The sequence below is a fragment of the Ochotona curzoniae genome, unplaced genomic scaffold (assembly GCF_017591425.1).
Source record: "Ochotona curzoniae isolate NIBS_2020 unplaced genomic scaffold, NIBS_Ocur_1.0 contig_64, whole genome shotgun sequence".
In the NCBI taxonomy this organism is placed as follows: domain Eukaryota; kingdom Metazoa; phylum Chordata; class Mammalia; order Lagomorpha; family Ochotonidae; genus Ochotona; species Ochotona curzoniae.
This window is the reverse complement of record NW_024466502.1, coordinates 28446902-28460975: the sequence shown is the minus strand read 5'-3', so window position 1 is coordinate 28460975 and position 14074 is coordinate 28446902.

Sequence of the window (14074 nt, the reverse complement as noted above, 5' to 3'; positions counted from 1 at the left end):
TAATACTATATAGAACCATATAATGGCCATAAAGTTTTACACCACATCTTGCTTATGTCAAATTAAAATCCACTCTTCTAAGCGTGGCAATTACTGATCAGTTCCTTTTCCAATAGCATTGATATCTCTAGATATTACATTAGGGAAGTGTGCAGAAATAGCTTCTGAAACCCTTCTTGTTAGTTTTCTCCTGCTAGTAAAGTGCGTTTAAATTCAGTCACACTGTTTTTTTGTTTTTGTTTTGTTTTGTTTTGTCATTGAGTAGGTATTTTTTTCCATGACATGGCTTTGTAAGTATAGCGATTCCTCCCTCTATATCCCCTTCTTCCCTCTCCATTCTCCACTACCTCCCTCCTATTTTCCTCCACATTATCACACTAGTATAGCCATTCAGCAAGAGTCACAAGTCCAACATTGGGGTATTTAAATGTATCATGGTATCGTATGTGTAGGTGATGGAGGAAAATTTAATATCCTATTGTCAAGATATAGGTAACAGTTTCATTGGGAGTCCTCTTTTCATCTATGACAATATATAACAAATAGTATATATATAAACAATATATTTAAACAAATATATACATATATACATGTTTATCTATGTTAAAAAATTTCAACATAAACATTTGCAATGTACATCTCTGTAATTTAATGATTATTATTATTACTAACATCATTATCATAGAAAATTGCTGAAAACTATGCAATAATTGCCCGGTTAAACCTTGAGAATACAAACACATAGAAATTAATCACACAAATTGCATAGATCACATAGCTGCCTCAAGACAACATGAAGCATGTATTATCATATGTCGCTGTCCCGCAGCGACAGACTTGGTGCATGGAGCCCATAATAACATGCGTGGACTCTGACTGATGGTCAAAAGTCGAAGTTTATTAGTGGCATCAGACTTTATACACTGACAGTCATATGGGATAAGGGAGGAAGTATTGAGCTTGTCAATTAGACCCATCCACTGTTTCTATACTTTTGTTTGGAACTCCTTTTGTTTTGTATATTGTACCAAGTGTTCTCATTCACATGCTGTCCACTCAGCTGTTCTCATACAGATGATATCACCCAATCAGTTATACAAAAGGTATCCATTTGGTTGTTATCATCCAAATATTATCCAATCAATTGTAATCCTGTGTTCACTGACCTATTAGGGTCACAATGTCCTCCTACAATCATATTTTATTACCACTGTTAATAAACACATTTTTTCAGACAAAGCATATAAACACACATGGGGTAGACAACCTCCTACCATCACAGAACTAATAAGTGATGAGATCAGGACACAAATAAGTCTTCATTAATAATAGAATCACTTGTTGCTTTCAGGACAACCAAAGACTATTACATTGTATAACATTTCTACAAAATACTAAGAGACCTTGGTTTCAATAGAAATTAGAGCAAAAAGTAAAGGCAAGTAGCTAATATTATAGCAAAATGAAAAAAAATAAAATTAATATAAAAAATTAAAATTTGTCTTTCTTTCCTAGCTTTAAGTCTGTAAAATTTGAAATCCTGTACACATTAAATCTACTTGTGTTTTCTCAACAAGAAATAAGACTAATAAGGTTTATAATAAAAAAATGTTTTAAATGGAGAAGTACATAATAAATGTTCCCATCTTAACACTACCATTTATGAACAACTATTTGCTTGCTAATACAAAAGAGAATTACTGGTAACATTCTGATGCTAATTTTTAACATGTTACTTCTAAGTGCCCATTTGAATGTTACCAGAATGAGTTAGAGACCTGAAACTCTCTTTTTTTGTTTGTTTTCTTTCTTTAAATTTATTTTTTATTGATTACATTGCATTATGCGACACAGCTTAATAGGCTCTGGAATTCCTTCCTTCCCTCCCCAAAACCCCTCCCCCCCCCCCATGATGGATTCTTGTTGCATTACTGCAGTTCAGATTCAGTTGAGATTCTTTCCTTGCAAGCATCTACAAGGCATAGAGTCCAGCATCTTATTGTCCAGATAAGTTCAGCAGTTTCTTGGGGAGACCATCTCTGGAGACCTGAAACTCTCAAAATCTGCTTCCACTACCTCATGTTTGAAAGAAAGTTATAATCATTAACTATTAAGATATTGAACTCATCTCTACAAACACTATCACTTTTCTAGATTCACAGCACAACACGCATAACAAAAAAGGGTGTTTCGAAAAGTAAGCATGGTGTTTGTCAAAACTGTTGTTACTAATTTATATTCATTTATGGTTTTATCTGTAAGCACTAGAAGTATTGGGAGTCAGAGACTGATTTATTCTGAAATGTTCATCTTTCTTTTGAATCCAGTTTCTCACTTCAATCATTCATTTCTTTGATATATGGAAACCAAATTAAATTCATAAAGAAATGTAACATAAATACAAATGACCGAAACTTGCATGAAAGTGGAAATACTCTAGGATGCAGATTTTATATCATAAAAGGAAGTGACACATCAATTAGATTAGTCTGTGATTCCACTGAATCTAGAAATTATACTTTAAAGTAACAGCACTGTGATGTTATTCCATTTTGAAATCAATGTTTCAATAATTATCATGTAGACAGCATATAAAACTGTACATTTGTCTTCAAAAAAGGTCATGAATTTTCACTGAAGACTCTGCCACACTCCAGAAATTTCCCCACACAGATCCTCAGGCAAACACAAAAGGTGCGGTGATAATTTTGTAATCTGGAACAACTCTATCCCTTGGCACACATGTGCATCTGCTCTTTGTTTAGAATTTGGTTTTTACGTTTTAGTCAAGTTGCTGAACCTGCTATATTTTAGTTCATCATTAATTTTCACTAGATTTTGTTGAGTTGCAAAGTTCAAGGATTTCTAACCTGAAATAAAAAGAAGACTCTCAATGAATCGGCTAATTATACCTTGACAATATGGTGCTAGAGTTTTTACTTTTCCCTATATTCAAAGCCACCACACACTTAAATAGCAGAATGTTAAAGTTGTTACTAAAGGATTATACCACTTTAATAAGGGGAGAGGTTGGGAGCAGAAAATGTAGAAGAGGTAATCCCCTATACCTACAAAACTATATCACGAGGACAATAGTAAAATATTTCATAAGACACAATAGTGATCAAGTTAGAATACAGACATCCAAACTCCCATGTCTGATTATTTTAAAATTCTCATATTTTCCAGAAAACTCCAAAGTTCATGCAAAGATGCATGCCTGTGTATATATTCCTAATCCTTTGACTTATACATTCATTTAAAAATTATGATTTTTGGAGAAAAACCGGTTAAGGGTTGACCTAGACAGAGTATTTTATGGCTTTTTCAGTGCTTTAGCTTCTGCTATCTTTAAGAAAGATAGTCAATACACAATTTAATCCCAATTTATCTCTTACCCTCCAGTTTCACCTTGATACATTTTGCCACATTTCATATTAATTTAAACGTGGCTTTACAAGGCAATATATTTGAAAAAGAAAATCTAGCTAACGCCATGTCACTACACAATTAAAATAATTTCTTGCCCACTATAAATAAGCTCATTACAGAACTCTGCACACAGTCCATAATTAAGCCTTGGGAAGACGTAAGTCTATTGCTCACATTCAATTTAAGAATGTGGTTTTTAAAGATGAACCATTTGTTAAATTTCTAATTCCTGAACATTTACCTTTCAATAGCATCAACTGCATGCTGCTAGTCTTAAGCTTTGTAAATCATACCAGAGAGTAAAGTTCCATTTCAATACAGTTCCCATTCCTTTTGCTTTTAGCAAATGTATTGAATGCAAAAGGTGAAGAGTTTTGTACTCAATTTTCTCTTATTTTTAATGCAAAGATCAATATAGGTGAATGGAATCAACTTAACAGTACATTTTGATGGAAACAATATAAATAAGAATGAATGTAGGGACAATCATTGTGTTAGATTAAGCCTCCACCTAATATACTGGCACCCCAAATGGCCATTGGCTGTTCCACATCAGATTTAGCTCCCAGTTGATTCACATGGGAAAGCAACAGAAGATGGTTAAAATTCTTGGGTCCCTGTACCATGTGGGAGACAGAGAAGGTGCTCCTGGCTCCTGGCTTTGGACTGCTCAGCACTGGCTGTTGCAGTAATTTGGCAAGGAAGCAGTGGATGGGGGTTTGAAGTATCTCTTCTGTCTTTTCATTTGTATAACTCTGCCTTTCGAACATGTTTTTCAAAAATGAATATTAACAAATTGCATATTTTTGGCTTTAAATGCAGAAGACTAAGTAGAATACAAATAATTCTTGATGATAGATTAATATACATTTCCCTTCCAAAAATTCACTCCTTAAAAAGAGACAAACATTGGGTCCAGCGTGATAGCATAATGGTTAAAGTCCTCGCCTTGAATGAGCCGGGTTCCATATAGGTGCCAGTTCTAATCCTCGTGGCCCTGCTTTCCATCCAGCTCCCTGCTTGTCACCTGGGAAAGCAATCAAGGACAGCCCAAAGCTTTGGAACACTGCACCTGCGTGGGAGACCCAGAAAGACGTTCCTGGCTCCTGGCTTCGGATTGGCGCAGCACCGGCAGTTGCAGTCACTTGTGTGAATCATCAGACAAAGATGTTCCTCTCTGTCTCTCCTCCTCTCTGCTCTCTGTACATCTGCCTTTCCAATAAAAATAAATAAATCTTTAAAAAAAGAGACCATCTTCATAAAGTCTTTTTAAGTTTCTTTTTGAGACAAGGAGGACAGTTTTTATAGGAATGCAAGCACAGTGATGTGTGTTGTAGTATAGTGGCTAAAACCTGTCACACCCATATCCAACATGGATACTGGCTCATGTCCCCAGCTATTCTACTTCATATGTGGTCACTTGTAATAGCGTGGGAAAGAAAACTTAAAAATTGCCCAAGTGTTGGGGCCTCATCACCTATACTGCAGACCTGGTTTCAACCTGGCCCAGCTGGCATGGATGCCATTTGGAGAATGAATCAGCATATAGGATCTCTCTCTCTCTCTCTCTCTCTCTCTCTCTCTCTCTCTCTCTCTCTTTTAACTCTGGCTTTCAAAGTAAATAATCTTTAAAAAAGAAATCTAGGCATAATTACACTGTCATATTTTTCTATGGCAGATTTTTAACTATGTCAGAAAAAATCAGAAACTTTTATAGCCTGGGTCAATTTTACATCTGTAATTTGCTGATTTTAGTTTTACTGAATATTCAGATTTTAAAAATAGACATCTTCTGGGCCCCGTGGGGTGGCCTAGCAGGTAAAGTCCTTGCCTTGCAAGTGCAGGGTTCCCATATGGGCACTGGCTAGTATCTTGGCTGCTCCACTTCCCATCCAGCACCCTGCTTGTGGTTTGGGAAAGCAGTTGAGGACAGCCCAATCCTTGGGACCCTGCACCCTTACGGCAGACATAGAAGTTCCTCACTCCTGACTCCTGGTTTCTAATCTGTTCAGCTCCAGTCACTGCAGCCGGTTCAGAGTGAACCATTGGGAGATCTTTCTCTCTGCCTCTCCTAATTCTGACTTTCCCATAAATATAAATAAATCATTTTTTAAACTGGACAGCTCCATCTCTTCTTTCTCTGAATCAGTTTTTGAACCTCAATACTAATATTGTATGAATTCACAAATCAAATGTGAGCATTCATTATTCTTTATTGATCCTATAAGACTCAGTTTTTCAGGAAAATGGAGTCAAATTTGTCTATAAGAGAAAAGAGAGAGAGAGAGAGAGAGAGAGTATTTCCACCCAAGTCTAAAAGCAATCTGCTGGAAGAATTCCTTCTTGCTTTAGAGCATCATTCAGTCTTTTTCTATTAAAGGCTTCAGATGATAGGTGAGACCCAGTCACATTCTAGAGTTAATCTGCTTCACTGAACTACTACCAATTTAGAAGTTAATCTCATCCAAAAACATCTTGATAGAAATGTCCAGAATGATGTTTCCTGAAATGTATGGACAGCATAGCCTAGTAGAGTTGATTCTTACAATGAATTCCCACACTTTGCATTAGTTAAAACTGGAATTTTGTACTGAGTAATCTATAATATGGAGCATGCCTTCAGCAAGTGACTAACAGATCTTCCAGATGTCAGTGATGGAGCAAGTTCTCTAAAGAATGCATGATTACGAAAGAGCATGTCTAGAACCTAGGCCCCTACTTTCTGTACAGCAGGCAGTTTGTAAAAAGTAAGTGTGGCTTCAGAAACACCAGGACAAACTGTGTCCAGAATAGAGTTCACACTCTACTGGTGCCACAGAATGTGGTCAAATACTGCAGGCAATGGTCCAGGAGTGGGCAAAAGTCCCAGAGCAAGATTGACAGTCTGTGGGCAAGGGCCCACAGACAGGGCAACAGTCCAAGGATACAGGACCTTCTGCTTTATGATATTCTTGAGACAGTCTAGTCAGGGAGATAGATTGAAATAAACAGATACATATATACAGAACCTCTAAGTTTATGAAATCCCCAGTATATAATTAATAAATATATGACATGTATATCTTATAATTTAGCTTTAAGGAAATTACATGTGAATATTAATAAACAAGCACAGTATCAGTGAAGAGAATTAATTTTATGGATAAATAATATGTCATGGCATTTTAGGAAACAAAAAAACGTATTTCTTTAAGTTGAATTCTGGTTAAGACACATATAGATGTAACAGGTAATGAAACAATGTAATACTTATATTAATCATCTTTAATTATTTCTTCTCTTTCTTCAACTAGGGCTTCAGAGACCCCAAAATGAGTTCATGTTCTCTATTTTCTACTAAAAAAAATTATATCTGCTAAGAAAAACGTTGTCATCAGATAAGGTGCCGAAGCAACATTATGCATTGTGATTTGGAAGTCAGCCAGGTGCAGATGGTGGGAGAGCATCTGCGCCCGAGAAGCAGCATGTGCAAAGGCACAGAGGTGTGAGAAACCGTGACCTAGCCAGGAGAGGCTATTAGTCAGCCTGTCTCCACTCGAAAGGAAAGAAATGGGTTTTGTCTTTGTGGAATAGTTAATGATCTTTTAATCTCAGTAAAGAATGCAAGCAACAGACAACGCTCTGAGACTTGAGACTGAGCTGGTGCAAGTGCTGTCGATGCTGTTGTTGCTCTTATCTTGTTTGGGATGCATAATTTAAAAGCAAATAATGATTCTATATGTGCACTGTTTTGTTTATATTGTTTTGGTAAAAGTAACTGGAGTCTGTAGATGTTTCTATATCACATTTTAAGGCAGTTGTGACTTTTACTCGCTTGCTTCTTTGGAGTAAATTAACTTCTGATAGGATAATCATCCTACCATTCTATCAACATAATTACCTATCGCTGAACAATCGTAGCAGCTCTGGAAATCACACATTTGTTATTCGTTTGTTACACAGATGTAACATTTATGAAACATTTTGTAGAAACAGTGCTGTGAACTGTTTCCTTGTTGTTCATTTAGTTCTCAACAGAGAATTCAAGGCTGTAACCTTCCAGATTTATATCTGAATGATTTAAATGCTAATCCTTATCACTGAGATTTTTTTATCTAATCCCTGCAAATCTAAAATTCTGCTTATTCTTTCATATTTGTCCTTCTCACAGACAGCACACACCACCTTCTTGGGATGGTCTCTAAAGCACTGCTTGGGAGAACAATAGGTGTTACTCTGTCACATTAGCTAAACTCATTTCTTCAAACTGGGATGGTCATCAGAGGCATACCCCCTCCTCTCTTCCTCTTTAACAGCACTCTACACGGCCACGTCTGTTTATACTTTAACAAAGAGGAGAATAGATTTCAACCTAAGATTGGGTCAGATTTTCATCTTACTAAAGCCATGAAGGTAATTGACTACAAAGCTGCTCAACCTGAAAAAAGAATGCTAAGGAAAATATGAAGCTGCTAAAAATTAATATCTTCCATAGCACAATATCTGCCATAATGTAATATAAATATCTACTTATTGTTGTTAGAGTAGGTATGAGTTGATGGAATTAACAGTCCACAGTCTTCTGAGTTAGTATTTCACTCTCTAAATGGAAAATTGAGGAAGGAGGAATAGCGCTGATTAGTGCTGATTTGAGACTAGCAGGAGTGAGGTGTGCCTATCCTTATTTGTAGCTGCCTTTCAGTCTTTGTGTGCCCAGTTGAGAACTGTTTCAGGGTTCCTAACTAGATTGTTTGTAGCTAAGTGATGCATCTAAGCAAGGAAATGAGCCCCTGCAGTGTTCACACAGCTAATGAACACTAGTATGATAAGGGCTTTGACACATCTGAGGCAGAATGGACAGCTGATGAAGATAATAGTAATAAAAGGATGTGGATATGATAGGAATACTTTGAAGCAAGTTCCAATATTTATTTGTGGAAGTAGCCCTAATGGCATAATACCAACATTTTCATATTATTAATGTGAGCCAAGTGTTGTTCTAACATTTAACCTGTAATGTTAAGTTTAACCCTCAGATGAGAAACCCAGAATGCAGGAGACAAGGAAAAACAAGGCCAACCAAGACAAGACAGACTCTTCAGGCTCTCCCCGGGGTAGCCGTGTGAGCAAAGGAGAGGAAAGGAAAGGAGACAGGTGAAGCCTAAGACGATTTATTTGCAGAAGGGAAAGGACCAACCAGGAGAAGGGACTTGATGTTAACTCAAAGTTCCTGAGAAGCTGGAGATAACTAGATAAAGAAGAACAAGCAGAACAAGATTGTAGAAAAAGGCAAACTTCTGCAGGTCCAGGGAAGAAAAGCTGGGTAACTCTCAAGTGAGGCAATGTGCTTTTACATGACAGCCACGTCATGGTCCACACCACCATCAATTATCTTTATTCCAGCATCCACCAAGGTCAACAGGGCAGGTAGGCAAAGATTACATAACAAGATCCAGAGAAAACCTAAGATGATGGCATGTTTGTCGAAAATACCTGAGTTTAGGAAGAAGAGCAAGTTCATGCCTAATTTGCTGAGCAAAGCAAGAGTCTAAGTCCTCAGGAAAAATTGCAAAATAACTGTTTGAAAACTATGGTCCTCATCACAAGGGTAATAAAATATGCTACTGCAATTTTCAAAAAGTAAAAGAAAACAAAATTGTATGTAAGACTATCTTTTCAGGGATGGCTTGAAAACAAAAGAATGTAGACTCTTAAGTTTAAGCTGTAATATTTCTGCATATTTCTCAGCAAATTCGTGTGGGAAGTATGTAACTTCTGGTTTAAGATGAAATCATGAAAAAAGTTAATCATTAATATATACCTATTCATCATCTACATTACTATGTTCACATAATAAATGCATTCTACTGGTGAGGCTGGAAGGAATATGCCTAAAAAGTCTTAGCAACTCATTCTTCATTAAAAAATAAAATCGTAAGAGAAAACTTTCTTTGGTCTTTCCCTAATCTAACTTTCACCAGCAATGAGGTCATCAGGTCAGCTCATCGGTGACTCAGATAAAATCCAGCTAAGACCATAGTGGAAATAGATCAATTACAATTATCGCCAACAGGACTCTCCGGTAACTCATTTTTCTCTCTTTATTGTAAGAGGTATAATAAGTAGGAAGATCTGAGTGCTTTTCATGCAAGAAAAAGCCAGAGGACCACATATCCTGATATCCAAGTCAACATAAAAGCCTTCGAAAACATCTTAGCTTTTAAATGAAAACCCAACATAAATAAATAAATAAATAGATTCAGGTGGTTCAACTGAGTTGGAAAACAAAACAAATGACAGATACCTCCTCCTCCTTGCCTCACAACGTTTGATGGGAATAAAGCAATCTGGAGTCACATTCGCAGAGTTTACACTGAAGCTGGGAAGCAAAACGACAAACAGAACTTCGCTCTCTGACCGTCATCTCTGCGAAGCTCAACGTGAGTGTGTCTGTGCATGAACATATCTCATTACATGGTTTGGTTTAAGCAATTTAGTACCACATAATTACTTGCCATAAAATATATCCTGTAAATATAAGTTTCCTGGGGTAAAATCTACAACTTAGTTACAACAGCGATTGTAGTACCTGGGTCCCACATGGGTGTACCTGGGTTGGATGCCCAGTTCGGCTTCCTGTCTTTAGCTTCCTGAAAATGCAGAAACTGTGGGCAGAGGTTTGTGTAACTTAGCTCCTGCCATTCATATTGGCTTAGGTCTGGCTCATCATTGCTCATGCTGGGCAGATGAGACGACCTTGCCACCTGTCTAACTGTCCTTTTGTCTCTGTCTCGCATGCCAAAAATAGGTATAAACATCATAAAGTGCCAAAATAAAAAATCAACAAATCTGCCATTGATAGTTTTAAGTTACATTTATATAGCAATTAGAAAATTCATAAAGATCTAGATACAGAACAAAATATGAAACTATCTTTAAGGACAGAAAACACATAATCTGGAGATTTTAGCCTTTGAGTAAACACACATTCTAGATAAACAGTGGATTTGCATAAATATGAGTGCCTGTTTGATAAAATCGCATTAAGATTTTTTAAAAAGACATTTCTTTTTTATTGGAAAGTCAGAAATGCAGAGAAGAGTAGAGACAGAGAAGATCTTCCGTCCACTGATTCACTCCCCAAGTGACCACAATGGCCAGAGCTGAACTGATCCAAAGTCAGGAGCCAGGAGCTTCTTTTGGGTTTCCCATGCAGGTGCAGGGTCCCATAAGCCTTGGGCTGTCCTGGACTACTTTCCCAGGCCACAAGCAGCAAGCTGGATGGGAAGCAGAGCTCCTGGGACACTAACTGGCAACCATATGGGATCCCTGCACAAGCAAGGTGAGAACTTTAGTTGCTAGGCTAATGCGCTGGGTCCATAACAATAAGATTTGTTACACAATCTTCATTTTCACTGAAACTGGTCTACTTGTGTTTTATAAACAATTTCACACAAAAATAACAAAGCATTTTCAATAATACTTGTGTGATGTCTTTGCATTTCTTTTTCTCATTAATCTAATTTTCTGGGATTTTATGGAATATCAAACTGGATAGTTTAAATCCTTTCTAAAATGGAAAATTTTCATGAAGCATCAGCTCAAAGAAATAAGAAATTTCTTAGAAAGCATCTTAAGAAATAGTTGCCTTGGTTTAGAATCCAGCACTCTTTTCTGTTTTATTCCAGTCAGTTCCACAAAGTGCTAATTATTTGTAATTTTTATTTTATCTTCAATGAATACCAACTTGTAATTCCAGTGGACAATTTATGTTAAATATTTATGATGTTATGGAAGTGATGTCATCCTTATTTATGATTTTAGGGATTATGAGTCAATTTCTGCTTCTTCATAAAACAATTTATCAACTAGCACAGTCTATTTGCTAAACTCAGAGATCAATAAAGAAAATCCATAAATTAACAAAGGAATGAATTATTTGAATATTTTATTCTCCACTTTTCAAATTTTTTTGTGCAATAATATTGCATAAATTTGTTGGATGCTCAGAATCACTGTTCTTTGCTTTTATCATTTATACATTTCATTTTTCATTGAAACTTTCTTAAATTGCTTTCAATTCTACATGTGTTTTTAAAAATGTTTTAATGTTCTTACTCTCCACACAGATAGCACACATTGTGACATAAACAAAAACCTGGGTGTTCTTTTAAGATCATAATTGAGAAATGAGACACTTTCAATATCTATAAAATAATCAACATATATTAAAATATGATTGAGTTAGTATTCAATTAATTAAGGCTCTTATTTGTGTAAATGTTAAAGTTAAAAGGTTTCATTTATTTTAAGGAGACATGAACAAAAGTACAAATCTAATTTGAAGGTTAATTTTCTCTTTTAAAGCACAATTTTGTGTACCTAAATATTTTTTATTACAGATTAGATTCTGTCAATACAGTTTCAAAAGTTTATATTATTTCCCCATGTAAACTCAGGCAAGACGTTTATAGTTCACTTATCCAACGCTCAAGATAGCTACATTTCAATTTTAAGATTTTCAATTAGAACTCAATGGGTTTGATTGATTTTATATTTATAATCTTTAAAAATATGAATTTTCTTCCAATATTTGCTACAGGAGTAATAAAGCCTTGCTAGTGTAGCTCAGTAAGCACTAAGGAAAGTAAATATATGTTTGGCTGTGCTACTGGCCTCATCTCATCTAGACAGATACAGGAAAGAGATTTAAAGGTTAATCCTGAGTGAACCTACACTGTCTTCTGAGAAGTTATCAAAGTCATGTCCTTGGCCCACAGCCGGGATGTCTGTGGCTATCCTGGCTCCTTTCTTTCTTAATCCTCACTACATCTCTGCCTCTGATATGGTTTATTTATATTTAGTCATTAAATATGGATTTTATATTTGTATCCAAAATATATTCCCTTTTCAATGATGTTGAAATTAAGAAACACTCCTTTTATCTGAAATCCAACGAAATATTTCCAAAATCCATTGGTTGACATAGTCCATATTAGTCTCCATTCACCTAGACATTTGCTCTCCACCCTTGGCTGGGGTAGTTGACCTATTTGCTCTGCCCTTCTTCCTCTGATATAGTACTAGATGTTCTCGGTAGGACCCAATGCACTGCCTTATCCCCCATGTGCATTTGTGCATCCCAATTACTGTTCCATCTAAGCCAGTGAAGACGCCCAGTAAAGCCACTGAGGAGACCCAGTTCTGACACATTCACTCAAGAGTCAGACCACAGATCCTACAATACTTCCCATGGCTGGAGATCTGGGTCCAGCAGTTTACTTTGGGGATCCCCAAAGAAACCTCATCTAGGTGATCCCAGACCTGACTCTTGTATGTGCTTGCTACTACAGAATCCATCTCAGCCTCCACAAACACATTGGTAGTTGCAATTGCTGGGTCAGTTGTGTCTCTTACATAATCCAATGGATGCTGCAGCCCAGCCCAACCCTGACCACTACACACTCAGCCCTTGCATGCACCAGCAGGAACTGCAGCCTAGCTGGAATGACCATCAATAACATCCAACAAGCCTGCCCCCAGCCATACTTCACGTGCTTTCCAGTGTGTGCAGCAGACAGGTCTAGTCTTTCCTACATTCCATTTGGCTCTTGTACGTGTTACTGGGCACTGAAGCCTAGCTCAACAAAACTGACCTTATTATCCAGTCCACAGTCATGCTGGCAAGTGCTACCACCTGTCTAGTCAGGACTATTCCCAGCCCTGGTTCTCATGCACACCAGGGGGAGTTACAACCCAGCAGAGAGGTACCCAGTCTCCCAACTGAATCTTGCACTTTCCAGGTGGTTTTGCAGTCTAGCTTGACAGGATTTGCCTCCAGTTCTAGCACTTTTCAGCTAATGCTACAGCAAAACCCAATCAGCCTGCTCCTGCTCTGGCCTATGTGTTCACCAGTGGATACAATCAGTTAGCCCAGTTAGGTCCTCCCCTAATCCAGTTCACATGAAGCCCAACAGTTGTTGTAGCCCTGCCTGGCCTAGTTTGCTCCCGATCCCAGTTTTCACACTCACCAGATAGAAGTAGTGGCTCAGCAGAGGAGTCCCCACAGTCCCCCTACTGGGCTGGCAACAGCTCCTCACCCTTGGCATCTGACATGTGCTGGTGGATGCTATGGCACAGTCTGGTATGACCTACCCCATCTTAACATTCACTGGTGGGTGTAACAACCTAGCCCAACCTAGCCTATTCCTTAAAAGCTTTTGCTGGTGGGTGCAATGGCCTAACCTGGCCCATTCAACCCACAATCCCAGCTCTGAGTTGAACTGGCTGGTGTTGCAACCTGACAGTGCTTGTTCTGCACCCTACCCTAGTTCTCAGATTTGCCAGTGACTGTGATGAATTGGCCTACCCCAACACCTGAGCCACATGTATGCCAGCAGACTCCCTAGCCTGGCTTGGTTTAGGTTATTCCCAGCCTTCATTCTTACATGCACCTGCAGGGACTATATCCTGGCAGAGAAGCTCCCCAAGTGCTCTATCATGCCTTCTTCCAGTGGCAGATGAAATGCACACTGGTAGCTTCTTGGCCAAACTTAGCCCACATAATGTCCTGGTAGGAACAGTGGCCTTGGCAAGCCAGCCCACAACCATTCCTTTTTTTTTTTTTTTAATGTTGTGTGCTATAGTCCAGCCACATCTGCGG